Below are 22,644 nucleotides of genomic sequence, written 5' to 3' on the forward strand. Positions count from 1 at the left end.
GTCAACTATGGCCGCTTGCTTCATTGTTGTTACCTGCATCTTAACTTGCTCTGCAGAGTGACATATATCTATTGCTTTTTCCAGGGTTAATTTGCTTTCCGCTAGTAGTTTTTCTCTTGTTGTATCATTTGTTATACCTACTACTATTCTGTCGCGAATTAAAGTGTCTTCTAACGTCACAATTTTTAATTTTGCTTCTTAGATCTATAACGAATTCATCAAATGTTTGACACTCCTTTTGTACGATGGTGTTGAATACATATCTTTCGTACGTTTCGTTGATTTGTGGTGTAAAATATTCTGTAAATCGCCTTTTGATTGTGCTGACGCTTTTTTTATCACTTTCTGTTAAATTAAAAGTATTATAAATCACTGCTACGTCATTTCCTACCGACGACATGAATACTGCGACTTCCACTTCTGGTTTCTTAGTATTCAGTTCTGTCGCGATCGCGTACCACTCGAATTGTTGAAGCCACAATTTCCACTCGTTTGCCACATTTTGGTAATTGTTGATGACAAAACTTTTTGGTGGTCTAATATTGTGGTCCGGTTTTCCGCTATTAGTTGCTGATTCTGGCATTTTTTCGCTTTAATTCGGGTTTCGGCACCATGTAATGTACCTTAACTTTGGTACAAATTACTTTTGTTAAATAAAATAGAACGATTGAGAAGGCACGTGTTTTATTATAGTTCGTGTCTAGAACAATCTTCAATAATATGTATATTTAAAGTGTGTACAATAATAAAGTGGTTGTGCAGTAATATGTATATATAGGAATGTGTATTGTGAATCGATTGTATGTGTGTTCCTGACATGCACTACTACCAAAATTTTATTTCGTTTCGGAGATATTTGCAGACGAAATGGAATATTTTCATGTGTTTGTTGTTGTTTTAATGACTTTGTAGTACCCACAAGAAAAACTGTGGGTAAAAGTGTTTTGCGCGGATATAGTTTTGGTCTCCAAACCGGTGTTGGACCCACCCAGGGTAATTTTTTATAAGCGCGCCCGAAGGCCGCCAATGCAGAAAGGTGTTCTGCGCAAAAATACTATGGATCCCACCACCGGTTTCGGAGCGCTCCGGGGCCATTTTTCGTTTTGGTAGTAGTGCAGTTTAGGGGCCCCACCCTAAAGTAGGACCAAGATTTTCGAGTAAGGTATCAAAATACGCATATTAATCTCGAGAACAATAATCCGAAGGCGGAAAAGAAAAATTTTATCTCTGTCCGGAGATATTTGCAGTTGAAGTTGGTGATTTTCATGTGGTTGTGTTATACCCACAAAAAAAAAGTGTGCATCACCGTGGCCGTAGCCACGGTTATACCGAACACCCGGGCTTGGCATGGCGTAGTGCAGGGTTATTTTTTATAAGCGCGGCTGAAGGCCGCCAACGTAGAAAGGCGTTCTGCGCAAAAATACTATGGATACCACCCCGGTTTCGGAAGTAACCGGGTCCTTTTTCGGTTTTTCGTTAATATCTTTTGAACAGGTAGAAAAAGTTAACTTCCGCTTTCGGATTCGTCTAGGTGAATACGCGTCTTTTGATATCTCACCAAAAAAAAAAAAGGCCCAGTTTTAGGGTGGGCCCCTAAACTGCACAATTACCTTCGTTTTTTTGGAAATAATTTTGACAGAAATAAAATTTAGAATTTCCGCTATCGGATTCGTGGTCCCGGGATCAAAACGCGTCTTTTGACACATCTCCCGATATTTTTGGTCGGGTTTTTGCAGTTGTGAGCTAAAGTAAACAATTACCAAGACTCGTCCTTTGATACCTCTCTCACTATTAATGTGTTACCGGAGCGTGCCGGATCTGTGTCGGGCAAAGGACCATCACATCGATAACACTCCTCGAAGCCTATCGCTACAACAACAACAACAGGCGTTAGTACGCTTTAGCCAAAGTTCACATTATCAGGTATGAAATAGTGAATATTAGCATTTATGGCAAAGTCTAATGCTGTTCATTCCAGAACTTCCCTTGGCTATGAAATGTGTTCAAAGAGAAAGCAGAAAGAAACGCAACGCTTCTACCACTTACCTGTTTAGATAGATTGAAACTGAATTTAGAGCAATTTAACTAAAAACCTTAGAACGGTGAATTTAATATTCCTATTATAGATAACACAAAAGCAAAATCATTAAAGTTAAATCTTGAATGTTTACAGCAATTTTTGACGTTTTAAATCTTAATACGTTTTTCGATTTACTACATTCCCTAGAGAAGCTTTAAACTCTTCTTCCTGATCAGCTATCCAACGTTCACTTTGCTTTGAAGCTAGCCGAACGTTTAAGGGAGTGTTATCGATGTTGATGGCCTTTGCCGAATACAAATCCGGTACGTTCCGGGAATAAAGCACCATTAAGGCAGTCGGTTCTATGTACCGGGGCTACTCGGGATTTTTCCCGACCAAGGACTTTCATTTCAGTGTAACCCAATTTAATTTGTTGAGTCCCTCCCACAAATTGTCACCCTCCAAGCAGCTCCTTGCAGCAGGACCGCTCCATATTCTCTTGCTCCGGGAAGGTATCACATCCAATCCGGGTCCGTCTCCTGACCCCGGTCCTGAGAAATGGTTTTACTGCATCTGCCGGAAAAGAATCTTTTTAGGACGGTCATACTCTGTTGAGTGTGTCTCGTGTAAGGGATGGTTGCATCGGACAGGTTGTTCTGAGCTTGACCCCCAAAACCCGACGTCGACGTAATTTTTATAAATCTTTTGTGGCTCCTTGCTGTTCACGCCCATGGGCGTCCCGTAGTCTACGCCTAAGCGCCCCCACTACCTTCCAGCAGCCCCGCTGCCCAGCAAGCCACAACAAGTACCCGCTGCTGCTCGCGCCCCACGGCGCCAACAACTCAAACAGCTGCTACCACTCATAACTACTATCTTCGTAGTAGAGTCGGTAGCAATGCTGAGCATCAGCGCCTGCCCCCGTCTTCTCCCCCCTCTTTTCCGGCAGCAATCGTGTAGGTCAGGGAAACAGACTCTTAGTCCCTACCTCCGTTTGCACCGTTTGCCAGCACAGAATATATATGTTTGCGACATCCGCCCAATGCAGCTCCTGCCTTGTGTGGTGCCACTTTCCTAGATGTTCTGGTATCCGCGACGGCAACCCCGACGGGTTTCATCGCACCATGTTCCCAGGTCGCAAACCCAAATCATCCGGGTACCCCAATGCTTGCCCAAGGACGCCCAGTCCCAGGGCCACAACAGCAATTGCGTCCTGGCCTTCCACAACCCAGGCGTAGTCACCCGTCACTTACCCCCAGAGTGGCGGCGTCTCCCCTTATGCACTTCAGAATTCTGCAGTTAAACGGTAATGGACTAACTGGGAAGATTACGGAGATAGTATATTTCATGAAGCAGCATAACATCCGCATTGCTGCGATTCAAGAGACTAAACTCACAGCAAGATCTGCATTGCAGACCTGCTCTGGGTATAATGTCCACAGAAAAGACCGCGAGAGGGGAAATGGAGGCGACCTCGCGTTTATCATAAACCACTCTGTGCAATATTATATATTTGATCCTGGCATCGACCGCAGGGACAATGTCTTATAACGTCAAGGCCTATCTGTCCGGTTAGGCGATGCAAACCTAGAAATCATCAACATCTACATCCCTCCTGCCACCTGTTGCCCCAGTGGATACCGCCCTAATATCAGAGCCTTACTCACTGGCAACAGTCGCATTATCTTAGGCGATTTCAATGCCCCCCATCACGATCTATGGCATTCAAATTTGCGGGCGGGCAGTAGGGGTGCGATGTTGGCGGATCAAATGAAGAAACGACGTTCTGCACAATAAACGGAGAGGCCCCCACTCGTATGGTAGGAAGCTGTCACAGTTCGCCAAATATCTCAATCGTGAGCGCAGAACTCGTAAACTGCGTCAACTGGCAGCCGATGGTAACATTGGCATCCGGCCACCTGCCTATACTTATTTCGCTCGAGCGTACCGCCTGCTTCATCGTCAACGAAAAACGCATTTTCATAAACTTCAAAAAAGGAAAGTGGGAAGAATATAAATCTTTTACAGACAGCCTCTTTGCTGCCCTCCCTATCCCGAATGATGCCCGCCAAGGGGAGCGTGCCTTCCGCAAGGTCATTGAATCCGCCTCGGCACGTTTCATTCCCGCCGGGAGAATTCCCGAAATCCGGCCCCACTTCCCGGCGGAGGCCGCAAACTTAGCGAGAGAACGTGACCTTATAAGACAGCTTGATCCAGGCGACCCCCAAATAAGGGATATAAACCAACGCTTCAGATTGCTTGTGGATGAACACAAAGCGGGCGAAATGGGACGAGCACCTAAGAGGTTGTAACCTCTCTACCGGTGTGGGTAAACTTTGGTCCACCGTAAAGTCCCTATCGAATTCGACTAAGCACAAAGACAATGTTTCCATCGCCTTTGGCGACAAAAGCGATTTCTGCCGACAATATATAATGCATTCTACGGTCGACAAAGATAGACGGAGGGCCAACAGACACGCACATAAACACAAATTCAGCGCGTCACCAATCACCATCACCGATAGAGAGGTTGAGGACGCTATTGGTCGCGCTAAACCATCCAAAGCAGTGGGCCCAGACGGCATAGCCATGCCGATGCTTAAAGGCCTAGGTAAAGAGGGTTTCAAATATTTAGCGCATGTCTTCAACCTGTCTCTTTCCACATTTGTCATACCCGAGAAATGGAAAACGGCCAAGGTGGTCCCGCTACTAAAGCCTGGGAAACCAGGTAACATAGGAGAGTCGTATCGTCCGACATCTCTCCTATCGCCAGTAGCAAAGACGCTTGAAGCCATTTTGCTCCCTTATTTCCAAGCAAATTTGCAGCTAGCCCCTCATCAGCATATATTCAGAAAACTCCATAGCACTACCACCGTGCTAAATGCCATAAGCACCCAGATAAATTGCGATTTAAATCAATACCCCCACCATAGTACAGTACTCGTAGCGCTAGACCTATCAATAGCTTTTGATACGGTCAACCATGGCTCGTTACTGCAAGACCTGGAAGGGGCCACCCTTCCCCCATGTCTTAAAAGGTGGACCGAAAATTATCTGGGTGGTCGGAAGGCATCGGTGCAATTTAGAAACGAAACATCAAAACCAAGGAGAATTAAACAAGGGGTGCCACAGGGTGGTGTCCTATCCCCACTTTTGTTTAATTTTTACATATCTAAGCTACCTTCACCACCGGAAGGAGTCACATTCGTTTCCTACGCCGATGATTGCACAATAATGGCCACAGGCCCAGGCCCACAGATCGATGAGCTATGCAATAAAATAAATGGCTACCTCCCTGATCTCTCCAGTTTTTTCGCCTCGCAAAACCTGGCATTATCACCGACTAAATCTTCCGCGACCTTATTTACAACATGGACGCCCCAAATGTCGACCATTTTGAACATCCACGTCGATGGCACTCCGCTACCGACTGTCCTACACCCCAAAATCTTGGGTGTGACGTTTGATCAGGATCTACATTTTGGTGAGCACGCAGCGGCAATTGTTCCTAGAATTCAGGGCCGTAACAAAATCCTCAAATCCCTCTCTGGCAGTACCTGGGGAAAAGATAAAGAAACGCTCATGACTACATACAAAGCAATTAGCCAGCCGATTACGTGCTACGCGTCACCCATATGGTCGCCAAGCCTAAAAATTACCCACTGGAAGAAGCTACAGGCCTGCCAAAATACTGCTATCAGAATTGCCACGGGCTGTCTTCTTATGTCCCCAGAACACCATCTGCATAATGAGGCGAGAATACTCCCCATCAGGGAGAGAAATGAGATGCTGGTCAAACAGTTCCTGTTGAATACCCAGAAACCTGAGCATCCCAACAGACATCTGATAGATGAACCAGCACCGCCCAGGGGCATAAGGAGTCATCTCCGTAAGCATTTTGAGGAAATACGGCACCTGAGAACCCAGCCGTATGAAGCGAAAAAACACAAGCAGGTCCTTGGTGAACTCCACAAACAGGCGTCGGACCTTTATGCCGGGAATTTCCCGGTTAATCCAGTACTGAAAGAAAAGTATCCAAAACTCGCGGAAGAGGAACGCATACTCCCCAGGGAAACGCGTGTCACTCTTGCTCAACTTCGTTCTGGATACTCTAACTGGTTAAACTCTTACCTATCCAGAATCAACCCCGAAATACAAAATGTATGCCCCGCTTGCAATGTGTCCCCACATTACACCAACCATCTCTTTAATTGTAATGTGGAACTAACGCCTCTAACACCCCTTTCCTTATGGTCTACCTCTGTTGAAACAGCAAGTTTCCTTGGACTCCCGTTAGAGGATATTGATGACAATTTGTGATCGGTCGCGGCTGTTAGGTGGGGCGAAGCACTGCTACATCAACAACAAAAACAACAAGGTACCAGCCCAACCATCTCGGGAAAGATTAGCATGAGCATATTAAACCTTCTAGACCATACCGCCATATTATGCAGGCAATGAGTTTTGAATTCGAAATCAAGAAAAGATATGTAGCTGCCTTCAAAATTTTTGTGATTGTGTAGTATAAGAACTAATCATCATAATAAGGTCTTCAGGAGTAAAGAACACGCATTCATAAAAACAAATAGTGTTGAACATTTACAAGACCTTCGACCGAATATATTGACACAGCTGCCAGCTCATTGTGCATAAGTACACTATATGCCAACTGATCAATGGGAATCTGATGTAAGCGTAAATATCTGTTTTTATTAGTATAACGTGATTATTATACTTGTACTTACAGTTGAAAGAGAATGTATGCAGGTTCATTAATACGTACGTAGAAAATCAAATTGGAAGAGCCGCCGAAGCTATTAGTTACTCTGTCCAAGAGAAAATTTCAGATGGTAATGTTATACTAACAATTGGCTGGTGAGTCCAAACATCTATCGCATATGAATATCGTTGGTGAAATTAAAAAGTTGCATATTATATTTAATACCGAGTGTTATGTATGAAACGAGATGGCAGGGCCACGACAATAAATTATTTATATATACATCTGGCAACTGTGTTGCCAGAACATTCTTTATCTTCTTCTTTATTATTTTTTATCTTTCAATTGATATACTTTTACGCATTAACTTTAAAATGTAACAATTAACTTATTTCATTAATTAAATAAACATTCATATATATTAAAGTGGTGTCAGAAGTGTATTTAAAAATGAGCCTTACACCGAAGGATTTAAAACCAGTGTTGGATGCGCTTGCTGGAGCAATCCGAGGAGCTGTGGAAGAGGCTGCACAGAATGTTGCGGCAAATACAAAGGTAAATCGTTCATTGCCACCCAAACCGCCACCGTTTAGTATTACGGAATACATATCGGAAGATAAATCCTCAGTACAGGATTATTTCACACGTGTAGATTGGGCATACAGTTGAGCAGTTCCAGAAGTGGAACAGCACAAGTTCGTACGTGTACACATGGCGACAGAGCTTAATACAGCGCTAAAAATTTTTGTTAGCCCAAAGACACCAGACTCGCTCAACTACAGTGAAATAAAAAATATCTTGATTCGCCAGTTTGATGGCTGTAGGAATAAGTATGCAGAAAGTATCAAGTTCCGGAAAAACAAACAAGAAAAGGGAGAGCCGATTTGCAAGTTCGCACTTCGGTTAAGAGAAGTTGCTGTACACTGTGAGTATGGAGAATTCTTAGATAAAATGCTACTAGAGCAATTATTGTATGGCGTAGAATCACAAGTTATTTGTAATGAAGTTATTGCAAAGAAACCAAAAATTTTTGCTGAAACATACGAAATTTCGCATACAATCGAATTAACACAAAACGCCACAACAGACCTAAAGTGCACAGAAGTGATACAAACAAGCGAGCCAACGTATAAACTGGGATACGCACCAGTTAAAACAAAAAGAAATACAAATTCGAAAAACCCGAGTGGCGAAGAACCGATGCAGAGGGCAAAAGAGAAAGGGTCCAATTGTTACGGATGTGGGGGGCAGCACCTTAGAAAAGACTGCAAATTTAACAATTCCAAATGCTTTGCATGTGGAAGAGTGGGCCACATCGCCAAAGGGTGTAAGACCAAATTAGATCAGATTTCTGAGGATGAATGGGAATCAGTTCAAAAACTAAACAGTGTTAATGCATGCAATGCAGTAGATAGAAAAATGGTTCCTATATATATAGATGGGAAACAAATTCAGATGGATTAAACCAAATTTTAGGTTGTTAAAGACAGATCGACGATTTACAAGCTATACGGGCCACAAGGTGAACTGCATTGGACGGGTCGTAGTTACTGCGACAATGGGGAAAATTTCACGACGACTTAATTTGTATGTCGTTCAAGGAGATTGTGATACACTTTGCGGCCAAGAATGGATATCGGAATTTCCACGAGAAATAAACTTCACTAAACTGTTTTCATCGTCTAACCGAATCAATACTATAAATTCAACAGCACCAAAACTATCAATAAACCAACAAACGCGACTGCAACATCTCAGTACACGTTTTGAGGACATCTTCAGTACGACAGCTTGGAAGTTGAGTGGGTCACCTGCAAAAGTAAAGCTCAAAGCTGGAGCAACACCAGTTTTCGTGCGAGCGCGCGATGTAGCGATGGCGCTGAGAGAGGAGTATGCCCAGGAAATAGATCGTAAAATTCAGTCAGGTTTTTACAAGAGAGTGGAGCATTCAGAATGGGCCTCAACAACATACGTAGTAGCAAAAAAGAATGGGGTATTCGCATTACCGGTAATTATAAGCCCACTGTCAATCCAAAAATGATCATCGACGAACACCCGATTCCAAAAGCAGAAGATTTGTTTAATAAAATGAAAAACGGTACAATATTTTGTCACTTAGATATAACAGATGCATATACGCATTTAACAATTGACGATGATTTTGCGCATGTATTGACATTAAATACAGTGACGCATGGGTTAATACGACCTACTCGTACGGTATATGGAGCAGCAAATATTCCAGCTATCTGGCAAAGAAAAATGGAGACGGAGTCCCAAATGTTTTAAATTTTTTTGATGATATCTTGGTGTTTGCTGAAAACTTCGAGGAGCTACTGATAGTTTTTGAAACGACACTAAATCGCATTAAATCACATGGTTTGCATTTGAACAAGTCAAAGTGTGTCTTTGCGACACCATCGGTGGAGTTCCTTGGCCACCGCATCGACGAACAGGGCATGCATAAATCCGAAAAACACATTGAAGCGGTACTAAACGCTCCCGAGCCAACGACTTTCGAAGAGTTACAGCTGTTTTTAGGAAAAACCACGTATTATAGCGCATTTATTCCAGATTTGGCCACAAGTGCACGGCCATTGCGGGATATGCTGAAAAGAGAGAAATTTTACTGGACTAAGGAGGCAAACGCAGCGTTTGCCCTATTGAAAGAAACTTTGGTTTCACCTCAAGTGTTGGTGCCATACGACGCAACACTACCTGTACTACTGGCAACAGACGCGAGTCCAACAGGACTAGGAGCCGTGCTTTCACACCGTTTAGAGAACGGGACCGAACGACCAATTGCATACGCAAGTCGAACATTGAATGCTACAGAACAACGCTATCCACAGATTGACAAAGAGGCATTGGCAATTGTGTGGGCGGTTCAAAAATGTTTCAAATATTTATACGCGCGTCATTGGACACTAATCACCGATCATAAGCCATAGTCACAAATAATTCAACCTGACAAAACGCTTCCAGTATTATGCATAAGTAGAATGGCGAACTACGCAGACTTTTTAAGCAGATTTGATTTCGAGGTATTGTACAAGAGCTCAAAGGCGAACGCGAATGCCGGCTATCTTTCAGCCCACTTTCAGCCACCAAAATCATTACAAATTAAGCAGTTGCAACAGACAGCCATGACGAATCTAGACGAATATGATGAGTTCGACCACTTCATGATTCGCCAAATCAACCAATTACCACTAAGTTCAGAACATATAGCAAGAGAGTTCAGAAAAGGTGAACGAATGAGTAAAATAATTAAACTCCTGGAAACAGGCCAGTGCTTGAAAAGGGCAGGGTACAAATCCCCAGAAGTCAATTGTAAGTTGTCCTCCGGATTGTTGACGTTCGAACATCGTGTTGTTATTCCACCAAAATATCGAAACAAACTGCTTGACAATTTACACACGGGGCATTTAGGAATTGTTAAGATGAAAGGGATTGCTCGCTCATTCATATACTGGCCGGGCATAGACAATGATATCGAGAATATTGCGAACCAATGTGATGCATGTGCAAGACAAGAAAACAAACCGGCAGAAAGTGAGGATCATCATTGGGAATACCCCAAAGGGACGTATTTATATCGATTATGCGGGACCTTTCGAGGGAGCGATGTTGCTGGTAATCTCGGACGCATACAGTAAGTGGTTAGAAGTGAGAGTTACTAAATCTATAACAGCAACGGCGACAATTGCGTTGTTGGACGAAGTGTTTGCGGCTTACGGCGTGCCGCTAACTGTCGTTTCTGATAATGGAACAAATTTCACTTCTGCAGAATTTAACAACTTTCTGACAGCAGTTGGTGTTAAATATCACAAATATACAGCGCCGTATCACCCAGCAACTAACGGAGCAGATCGTAGCGTACAAACAGTCAAGAAAGCATTGAAAGCGATGGGTACTACGAGTAGTTCATTAAAGACAAATTTGAATGAATTTTGGAGGCAATACAAAAACCCACCGCATGCAACCACAGGGTCATCACCAGCACTACTATTTATGGGGCTACAGTTGCGCACAAGGTTGAATCTGATTCGACCAGAGGAAATGTCAAAGAAGGTAGAAGAGAAGCAATACGTAAAGTCCAAGAAAACTACTAGAGAGTTTGAACCAAATCAAAATGTTTACTTTTTGTCTGGAAATCCACGAATTTGTAAGTGGCTCAGGGGAACCATAAACGCACGTCTAGGTGATCTGCACTATGAAATACTCTTCAATGGGAAAAGTGTAATACGGCATGTGGACCAAATACGCAAAGCCCCGGTTGGACCTGATAAAACAGCTCGGGAAGTTAATTATTACAAGGCGAGCCTGTCAACCGAAGACAGCACTAATGAAACCGAGGCATCCGCTGAAGTAGATAGCACTGAAGCAATAACGCAACCGGTGGTTACTGAAACGGCGCAAAACGAATCGTGGGGATCGAAAGATTTTGAAGGCTTTGCTTCGGCCAATAGTACAATAGCGCAAAATCCTACATCGACACCGCATACAACCCCTGTCGGATACTCACCTTAGCCCTTGCAGAGGAGGGAAAAATGTTATATATGAAACGAGATGGCAGCGCCATGACAATAAATTATTTATATATACATCTGGCAACTGTGTTGCCAGATCATTTTTTAACTTCTTCTTTATTACATTTTTATCTTCCAATTGATATACTTTTACGCATTAACTTTAAAATGTAACAATTAACTTATTTCATTAATTAAATAAACACTCATATATAAAACCGAGATAGCAACATAATCTTACTTACTTACTTAATTGGCGCTTAACCGTCTAAACGGTTATGGCCGTCCAACAAGGCGCGCCAGTCGCTCCTTCGCTCCGCCAACAGGCGCCAATTGGTCACACCAGGGGAGTTTAAATCCTTTTCCACCTGGTCCTTGCAACGGAGTGGGGGCCGCCCTCTACCTCTGCTTCCATAGGCGGGTTCCGATAGAAACACTTTCTTGGCCGGAGCATCATCATTCATTCGCATAACATGGCCTAGCCAGCGCAGCCGCTGCGTTTTAATTCGCTGGACTATGTTAATGTCTGCGTATAGCTCGTATCATCATTAAATCTTCTTCGGTACTCGCCATCGCCAACGCGTAGAGAGAACATAATCACTTAACCTATTTTGTGACTAAGAATTAAATAATGTCACGATTAGTTTTTAGTCAAGATCGTTTCCTCAACTATTCGACTGTAGAACAATTAAAACTTTATTAGCAATTAAGTTAATTGTCCAAGTTAAGGAAAATGTGGGTGGGATGTTCGATCAGGATCTTCATTTTAGAGAGCATGCAACCGCAATTTTACCGAAAATCCAGAGCGGTGCAAAACAGAATGAGCACGTCCTCAGTGATATCCACAAACAGGCGTCGAACCTCTATGCCGGAATTGGCCGGCGAATCCAGCTTTTAAAGAAAATACTAAGAATTCCCAGAAGAGGAACGCATTGTCCCTAGGGAAACGCGAGTCCCTCTACCTCAACTTCGATCTGGATACTGTAACAGATTAAACTCTTACCTATTCAGAATCAACCACGTCATACAATATGTATGTCCTTCTTGCAATGTGGCCCCACATGACACTAACCATATTTTCAACATTAACTTTAAAATGTAACAATTAACTTATTTCATTAATTAAATAAACATTCATATATATTAAAGTGGTGTCAGAAGTGTATTTAAAAATGAGCCTTACACCGAAGGATTTAAAACCAGTGTTGGATGCGCTTGCTGGAGCAATCCGAGGAGCTGTGGAAGAGGCTGCACAGAATGTTGCGGCAAATACAAAGGTAAATCGTTCATTGTCACCCAAACCGCCACCGTTTAGTATTACGGAATACATATCGGAAGATAAATCCTCAGTACAGGATTATTTCACACGTGTAGATTGGGCATACAGTTGAGCAGTTCCAGAAGTGGAACAGCACAAGTTCGTACGTGTACACATGGCGACAGAGCTTAATACAGCGCTAAAAATTTTTGTTAGCCCAAAGACACCAGACTCGCTCAACTACAGTGAAATAAAAAATATCTTGATTCGCCAGTTTGATGGCTGTAGGAATAAGTATGCAGAAAGTATCAAGTTCCGGAAAAACAAACAAGAAAAGGGAGAGCCGATTTGCAAGTTCGCACTTCGGTTAAGAGAAGTTGCTGTACACTGTGAGTATGGAGAATTCTTAGATAAAATGCTACTAGAGCAATTATTGTATGGCGTAGAATCACAAGTTATTTGTAATGAAGTTATTGCAAAGAAACCAAAAATTTTTGCTGAAACATACGAAATTTCGCATACAATCGAATTAACACAAAACGCCACAACAGACCTAAAGTGCACAGAAGTGATACAAACAAGCGAGCCAACGTATAAACTGGGATACGCACCAGTTAAAACAAAAAGAAATACAAATTCGAAAAACCCGAGTGGCGAAGAACCGATGCAGAGGGCAAAAGAGAAAGGGTCCAATTGTTACGGATGTGGGGGGCAGCACCTTAGAAAAGACTGCAAATTTAACAATTCCAAATGCTTTGCATGTGGAAGAGTGGGCCACATCGCCAAAGGGTGTAAGACCAAATTAGATCAGATTTCTGAGGATGAATGGGAATCAGTTCAAAAACTAAACAGTGTTAATGCATGCAATGCAGTAGATAGAAAAATGGTTCCTATATATATAGATGGGAAACAAATTCAGATGGATTAAACCAAATTTTAGGTTGTTAAAGACAGATCGACGATTTACAAGCTATACGGGCCACAAGGTGAACTGCATTGGACGGGTCGTAGTTACTGCGACAATGGGGAAAATTTCACGACGACTTAATTTGTATGTCGTTCAAGGAGATTGTGATACACTTTGCGGCCAAGAATGGATATCGGAATTTCCACGAGAAATAAACTTCACTAAACTGTTTTCATCGTCTAACCGAATCAATACTATAAATTCAACAGCACCAAAACTATCAATAAACCAACAAACGCGACTGCAACATCTCAGTACACGTTTTGAGGACATCTTCAGTACGACAGCTTGGAAGTTGAGTGGGTCACCTGCAAAAGTAAAGCTCAAAGCTGGAGCAACACCAGTTTTCGTGCGAGCGCGCGATGTAGCGATGGCGCTGAGAGAGGAGTATGCCCAGGAAATAGATCGTAAAATTCAGTCAGGTTTTTACAAGAGAGTGGAGCATTCAGAATGGGCCTCAACAACATACGTAGTAGCAAAAAAGAATGGGGTATTCGCATTACCGGTAATTATAAGCCCACTGTCAATCCAAAAATGATCATCGACGAACACCCGATTCCAAAAGCAGAAGATTTGTTTAATAAAATGAAAAACGGTACAATATTTTGTCACTTAGATATAACAGATGCATATACGCATTTAACAATTGACGATGATTTTGCGCATGTATTGACATTAAATACAGTGACGCATGGGTTAATACGACCTACTCGTACGGTATATGGAGCAGCAAATATTCCAGCTATCTGGCAAAGAAAAATGGAGACGGAGTCCCAAATGTTTTAAATTTTTTTGATGATATCTTGGTGTTTGCTGAAAACTTCGAGGAGCTACTGATAGTTTTTGAAACGACACTAAATCGCATTAAATCACATGGTTTGCATTTGAACAAGTCAAAGTGTGTCTTTGCGACACCATCGGTGGAGTTCCTTGGCCACCGCATCGACGAACAGGGCATGCATAAATCCGAAAAACACATTGAAGCGGTACTAAACGCTCCCGAGCCAACGACTTTCGAAGAGTTACAGCTGTTTTTAGGAAAAACCACGTATTATAGCGCATTTATTCCAGATTTGGCCACAAGTGCACGGCCATTGCGGGATATGCTGAAAAGAGAGAAATTTTACTGGACTAAGGAGGCAAACGCAGCGTTTGCCCTATTGAAAGAAACTTTGGTTTCACCTCAAGTGTTGGTGCCATACGACGCAACACTACCTGTACTACTGGCAACAGACGCGAGTCCAACAGGACTAGGAGCCGTGCTTTCACACCGTTTAGAGAACGGGACCGAACGACCAATTGCATACGCAAGTCGAACATTGAATGCTACAGAACAACGCTATCCACAGATTGACAAAGAGGCATTGGCAATTGTGTGGGCGGTTCAAAAATGTTTCAAATATTTATACGCGCGTCATTGGACACTAATCACCGATCATAAGCCATAGTCACAAATAATTCAACCTGACAAAACGCTTCCAGTATTATGCATAAGTAGAATGGCGAACTACGCAGACTTTTTAAGCAGATTTGATTTCGAGGTATTGTACAAGAGCTCAAAGGCGAACGCGAATGCCGGCTATCTTTCAGCCCACTTTCAGCCACCAAAATCATTACAAATTAAGCAGTTGCAACAGACAGCCATGACGAATCTAGACGAATATGATGAGTTCGACCACTTCATGATTCGCCAAATCAACCAATTACCACTAAGTTCAGAACATATAGCAAGAGAGTTCAGAAAAGGTGAACGAATGAGTAAAATAATTAAACTCCTGGAAACAGGCCAGTGCTTGAAAAGGGCAGGGTACAAATCCCCAGAAGTCAATTGTAAGTTGTCCTCCGGATTGTTGACGTTCGAACATCGTGTTGTTATTCCACCAAAATATCGAAACAAACTGCTTGACAATTTACACACGGGGCATTTAGGAATTGTTAAGATGAAAGGGATTGCTCGCTCATTCATATACTGGCCGGGCATAGACAATGATATCGAGAATATTGCGAACCAATGTGATGCATGTGCAAGACAAGAAAACAAACCGGCAGAAAGTGAGGATCATCATTGGGAATACCCCAAAGGGACGTATTTATATCGATTATGCGGGACCTTTCGAGGGAGCGATGTTGCTGGTAATCTCGGACGCATACAGTAAGTGGTTAGAAGTGAGAGTTACTAAATCTATAACAGCAACGGCGACAATTGCGTTGTTGGACGAAGTGTTTGCGGCTTACGGCGTGCCGCTAACTGTCGTTTCTGATAATGGAACAAATTTCACTTCTGCAGAATTTAACAACTTTCTGACAGCAGTTGGTGTTAAATATCACAAATATACAGCGCCGTATCACCCAGCAACTAACGGAGCAGATCGTAGCGTACAAACAGTCAAGAAAGCATTGAAAGCGATGGGTACTACGAGTAGTTCATTAAAGACAAATTTGAATGAATTTTGGAGGCAATACAAAAACCCACCGCATGCAACCACAGGGTCATCACCAGCACTACTATTTATGGGGCTACAGTTGCGCACAAGGTTGAATCTGATTCGACCAGAGGAAATGTCAAAGAAGGTAGAAGAGAAGCAATACGTAAAGTCCAAGAAAACTACTAGAGAGTTTGAACCAAATCAAAATGTTTACTTTTTGTCTGGAAATCCACGAATTTGTAAGTGGCTCAGGGGAACCATAAACGCACGTCTAGGTGATCTGCACTATGAAATACTCTTCAATGGGAAAAGTGTAATACGGCATGTGGACCAAATACGCAAAGCCCCGGTTGGACCTGATAAAACAGCTCGGGAAGTTAATTATTACAAGGCGAGCCTGTCAACCGAAGACAGCACTAATGAAACCGAGGCATCCGCTGAAGTAGATAGCACTGAAGCAATAACGCAACCGGTGGTTACTGAAACGGCGCAAAACGAATCGTGGGGATCGAAAGATTTTGAAGGCTTTGCTTCGGCCAATAGTACAATAGCGCAAAATCCTACATCGACACCGCATACAACCCCTGTCGGATACTCACCTTAGCCCTTGCAGAGGAGGGAAAAATGTTATATATGAAACGAGATGGCAGCGCCATGACAATAAATTATTTATATATACATCTGGCAACTGTGTTGCCAGATCATTTTTTAACTTCTTCTTTATTACATTTTTATCTTCCAATTGATATACTTTTACGCATTAACTTTAAAATGTAACAATTAACTTATTTCATTAATTAAATAAACACTCATATATAAAACCGAGATAGCAACATAATCTTACTTACTTACTTAATTGGCGCTTAACCGTCTAAACGGTTATGGCCGTCCAACAAGGCGCGCCAGTCGCTCCTTCGCTCCGCCAACAGGCGCCAATTGGTCACACCAGGGGAGTTTAAATCCTTTTCCACCTGGTCCTTGCAACGGAGTGGGGGCCGCCCTCTACCTCTGCTTCCATAGGCGGGTTCCGATAGAAACACTTTCTTGGCCGGAGCATCATCATTCATTCGCATAACATGGCCTAGCCAGCGCAGCCGCTGCGTTTTAATTCGCTGGACTATGTTAATGTCTGCGTATAGCTCGTATCATCATTAAATCTTCTTCGGTACTCGCCATCGCCAACGCGTAGAGAGAACATAATCACTTAACCTATTTTGTGACTAAGAATTAAATAATGTCACGATTAGTTTTTAGTCAAGATCGTTTCCTCAACTATTCGACTGTAGAACAATTAAAACTTTATTAGCAATTAAGTTAATTGTCCAAGTTAAGGAAAATGTGGGTGGGATGTTCGATCAGGATCTTCATTTTAGAGAGCATGCAACCGCAATTTTACCGAAAATCCAGAGCGGTGCAAAACAGAATGAGCACGTCCTCAGTGATATCCACAAACAGGCGTCGAACCTCTATGCCGGAATTGGCCGGCGAATCCAGCTTTTAAAGAAAATACTAAGAACTCCCAGAAGAGGAACGCATTGTCCCTAGGGAAACGCGAGTCCCTCTACCTCAACTTCGATCTGGATACTGTAACAGATTAAACTCTTACCTATTCAGAATCAACCACGTCATACAATATGTATGTCCTTCTTGCAATGTGGCCCCACATGACACTAACCATATTTTCAACTGTATTGTCGAACCAACGCCTCTAACACCTCTCATTATGGTCCCCCTTTTGAAACAGCAGTTTCCTTGAACTCCCGTTGAATGACATTGATGACAATTTGAGATTGGTAGCACCTATTGGATAGGACGAAGCACTTTACAACAACAACAACAACCACTCGTCTATTAAGCCCTCAACTCCTTCACAGCACCTCATCCAAGCCTACTTCCTTGATGGACCCTAGTTCTCTTGGCTTGACGGATTGAATGTGGAAATGATCTGGCCATGGTGGGCCCATAAACTTAGCCTTACGTCTTGGGATTGCGTCGCATTCCAGGAGGATATGGATCACAAAATCAGCATGTACTATTCAATAGTATGCCCAGTTTCTGCATACGTTCAGTTCTACAATTTCCTGTAAAATAGCTGTTAGGATTCTTTGGTTTTCCTTCGAGAGGCCCATTATTTCCTTGTAACCACTTGTGCTATAACCTCCTAACAGTATTGCGCCAGTGTTCTTTTCTCTTTCCCTGTCTTCTACTAATAAATGCACATGTGAGTCAACAGGTAGGAACGGCCCGGAATCGATGGGTCGTGCAGTTGCTGCCTCTCTGTCCAGGTTGTCCGCCTGCTGTTGCTGTTGTTGTTGTAGCAATGCTCGCCCCACCTAATAGCCGTGACCGATCACAAATTGTCATCAATATCCTCTAACGGGAGTCCAAGGAAACTTGCCGTTTCAACAGGGATGGACCATAAGGAAAGGGGTGTTAGAGGCGTTGGTTCCACATTACAATTGAAGAGATGGTTGGGGTCATGTGGGGACACATTGCAAGCGGGGCATACGTTTTGTATGTCAGGGTTGATTCTGGATAGGTAAGAGTTTAACCTGTTACAGTATCCAGAACGAAGTTGAGCAAGAGTGACACGCGTTTCCCTGGGGAGTATGCGTTCCTCTTCCGCAAGTTTTGGATAATTTTCGTTAAGTACTGGATTCGCCGGGCAATTCCCGGCATAAGGGTCCGACGCCTGTTTATGGAGTTCACTAAGGACCTGCTTGTGTTTTTTCACTTCATACGGCTGGGTTCTGAGGTGCCGTATTTCCTCAAAATGCTTACGAAGATTACTCCTTAAGCCCCTAGGCGGTGCTGGTTCATCTATCAGATGTCTGTTGGGATGCCCAGGTTTCTGGGTATTCAACAGGAACTGTTTGGTCAGCATCTCATTTCTCTCCCTGATGGGGAGTATTCTCGCCTCATTATGCAGATGGTGTTTTGGGGACATAAGAAGACAGCCCGTGGCGATTCTGAGAGCAGTATTTTGGCAGGCCTGTAGTTTCTTCCAGTGGGTAATTTTTAGGCTTGGCGACCATATGGGTGACGCGTAGCACGTAATCGGCTGGCTAATTGCTTTGTATGTAGTCATGAGCGTTTCTTTATCTTTTCCCCAGGTACTGCCAGCGAGGGATTGGGCATTTTGTTACGGCTCTGAATTCTCGGAACAATTGCGGCTGCGTGCTCACCAAAAATGTAGATCCTGATCAAACGTCACACCCAAGATTTTGGGGTGTAGGACAGTCGGTAGCGTAGTGCCATCGACGTGGATGTTCAAAATGGTCGACATTTGGGACGTCCATGTTGTAAATAAGGTCGCAGAAGACTTAGTCGGCGATAATGCCAGGTTTCGCGAGGCGAAAAAACTGGAGAGATCAGTGAGGTAGCCGTTTATTTTATTGCATAGCGCATCGATCTTTGGGCTTGGGACTGTGGCCAATATTGTGCAGTCATCGGCGTAGGAAACGATTGTGACTCCTTCCGGTGGTGAAGGTAGCTTAGATATGTAGAAATTAAACAAAAGTGGGGATAGGACACCACCCTGTGGCACCCCCTGTTTAATTCTCCTTGGTTTTGATGTTTCGTTTCTAAATTGCACCGATGCCTGCCGACCACCCAGATAATTTGCGGTCCGCCTGCTCATTACCCTCTGTTCCCCTATGGCCTGGGACCCAGGCCAACAGTACTACGTTGTGTGCTCCTAATTGATTCAGCTTCTCTGTGCACTCAAGGACCAGTGCTGAATTTATTTCGAACGCCCCAATTGCTTTTAATGTGGCCTGACTGTCTGACTGAGTTTGACAATTGTTTTATTGGAGTATCCGCGCTGTAGGTTCAGCTCAGCGCACTGACTTATGGCTCTCCGCTTGAAAAATGTTACTTAGGCGCCTTGTTGTTGTTGTTGTAGCAATGTTTTGCCCCACCTAATAGCTTCGACCGATCACAAATTGTTATCAATATCCTATAACGGGATTCCAAGTAAAACTTGCTGTTTCGACAGGGGTAGACCATAATGAAAGGGGTGTTAGAGGCCTTGGTTCCACATTACAATTAAAGAGATGGTTGGTGTCATGTGGGGACACATTGCAAGCGGGGCATACATTTTGTATATCGGGGTTGATTCTGGATATGTAAGAGTTTAACCTGTTACAGTATCCAGAACGAAGTTGAGCCAGAGTGACTCGCGTCTGAGCGCAGTATTTTGGCAGTCCTGTAGCTGTGTAGCACGCAAACGGCTGGCCAATTGCTTTGTATGTGGTAATGATCGTTTCAACTGTAATAGTTACAACCCGTTGATTTGAGTAATTGTGGTACTAGATGCGGGCGTAGTCGCGGGAGTAACTAACTACATGGAGATTACACTAGTCAACTACTTTTAATATCGGAAGGTAGACCAGCACCACAACAACAGTCCCGAACAACAACAACAACAACTGGATCCCTTTAGCCAATATTTTTTAGATGGTTAGCAAGTTTGATGGCTTTTTCAACCTCTTTGCCGATGATGGTAATGGGAGACGGGATATAATGGTAATGTGCGCGCCCCGTGGCCTGCCGCCTGGATTTAGTTGGATAACCTAGGGTGGGATAATATAGAAGGTTCAAGTTTTATCGATGTTGAAGATCCTTTGCCAGATATAGATCTGGTCCGTTCCGGTAACAAGCACCATTGAGAAGCAATCCCGACCATCTCGAGAGCGATTTAACATGGCCACATTGAACTTTCTTGGCCATCCCGACCATCCCCTAGTTCCATGAGGAACCTGGGGTCGCCAGAGCCTGGTCTACTAAAGAAATAGAAAAGAGAAGCAATAAATTGCGCTAGCAGCCCTTGACTCCTTTCGGTGGTGCATCAAACAAGTATATAATGTACTAGCATAAGATCAACTTGGAGACAACCAAACATTTATTTTCATGTCCAACACGGAACTGGTACTCGACCCTGATGCTAAAGAAGGATAGGCATAGTCATATCAATTCGTTCCCGAGTTACTCGGGGAAAGCAGTTTTGGCAGTACTCTGCCCTTTTCAAATTGAATATCCATTCAAGGACTTCAGATAATTTATTAAACAGTCATCTGCATTTATTTGTTTTTGTAGCACGTCTAATTTACTTCGTCACATCAATTAATTATCCCTTGTTATAATTTTATATTCTCTATAAATGTAATAGCGAAGTATCTTCGGGTACCCCTGATTCTGGTTATCTGAAATCTCCTTGAGTCCCTTCTGCCATTGGCCTCTCAGCAAATACCTAATTGTGGAGCCCTATTTATAGAAAACTTTTCGGGTTACATATATTAAAAACTTTTAATCTATCCTTACTGATACTAGTTTCTTTCTTATTCTAGTTAATTTGATTTTGACGATGTGCGCATAGCAATATCCCAAATATTCAAGCTGTGGCTGTAAGAAGAACATACATTTGCTCAAATTACACGAAAACTGCGACAACTATTCATCCGACTTTTTAGTACCACATATATGGCCCTAACAAGTATATTATGGGAGAGGGTCAAGACCAAAGGCTCAACATCACCGGTATTATACCTACAAAACTCATATTGTTCTGCAAACTGATGTTGAATGACACCACCAGCGAAGGGAAAATTGAGCACCATCACTCTGAGCTTCGTAAAAAGGTCTCAAAAAGGGCACGACTATAAATAGACGTTAATGTGTTTATGTAGCTTGTACATATCATTATACACATATGTGAAGCTTGCTAGAGTAATAAGGAAATAATTTAAATTGTAAAAAAACATTGTAAATATGAATTATTAATAATTAAATATTATTTAAGCAAAAAGGGCGCGTTTCATTCATCCAAAAAGCGATTTGACAGAAGGTAACCGGTACGGGTAACCGATAGGCCAGTTACCCGTGTTGTTGTTGTTGCATATGTTTTCGTTAGACGGCCCATACATGACAAAAAAACCATGCGCAAATATAAAACGACGAAATTTGTGCAAATGAAAATTTTGACATACACGGCTCAAAAACACTGCGCAATATTCATTTTTAAAGTAGCGCACCAAATGAAACATGTGTTTTAAATGTATAAAAAAGGCACTAAATGTATAAAAAATCACTACTTATTTTCCACAGTGCTGGTAATTCACGGTATAAGTCGAAAAACTCGCACCAGAAGCGTTTATTTTCCATTGTACTTATAAAATATATGTTTTAATTGCAAGACCAGCTCAACTCATTGCAGCACTGCGCAATATTCATTTTTCAACTAGCGCAACAAATGAAACATGTGTTCTAATTGTATAAAAAATTATTTTGTATTATTAAATTTGTGTGAATTCCTGTGACAAGCTAGAGATGATCCTTACGCCTTCGATATTAAGATTTTTAAGCAATAATTACTGATGTTATATTATCAGGAACCACAGGTAAACTGTGTAAGATTCACCATACACGAAGAAAAAAGCATGTGCAATATTTGCAGACATGCGTAAATATCAAAATCGTTTTGATTTTAGCGCAGTTCTCTGCGCAAATAGCGCAACCAGTGCACACACCGGTCAAATCCTTGTGCAAATTGGTAATTGGCACAGGGATACTTGAGCCGTGTAATTGGCGTATTAGCGATAACGAAAATATACCTAATGAAGTAACTTAAAAATGGAAATAACATCGAGCGAGAAGGAATGTCGAAAACACAATAGGTAAGAGCGAAAAAGCGAGTCACACGTACACTATTTTGAGAGACCGCGTG

At 42.6% G+C, this 22,644-nt stretch overlaps 1 long non-coding RNA gene across 1 annotated transcript; it reads left to right on the forward strand.

Annotated features, from left to right (window-relative positions):
- Positions 1-6,463: 6,463 nt before the first annotated feature.
- On the forward strand, positions 6,464-21,688 carry LOC137242316 (uncharacterized). Its single transcript, XR_010950184.1, has 3 exons — positions 6,464-6,706; positions 6,765-6,892; positions 21,269-21,688. It is a non-coding gene; the product is annotated as an uncharacterized lncRNA (long non-coding RNA).
- Positions 21,689-22,644: the final 956 nt, after the last annotated feature.

Source organism: Eurosta solidaginis, chromosome 2, assembly GCF_040869045.1.
Source record: "Eurosta solidaginis isolate ZX-2024a chromosome 2, ASM4086904v1, whole genome shotgun sequence".
Taxonomy (NCBI): domain Eukaryota; kingdom Metazoa; phylum Arthropoda; class Insecta; order Diptera; family Tephritidae; genus Eurosta; species Eurosta solidaginis.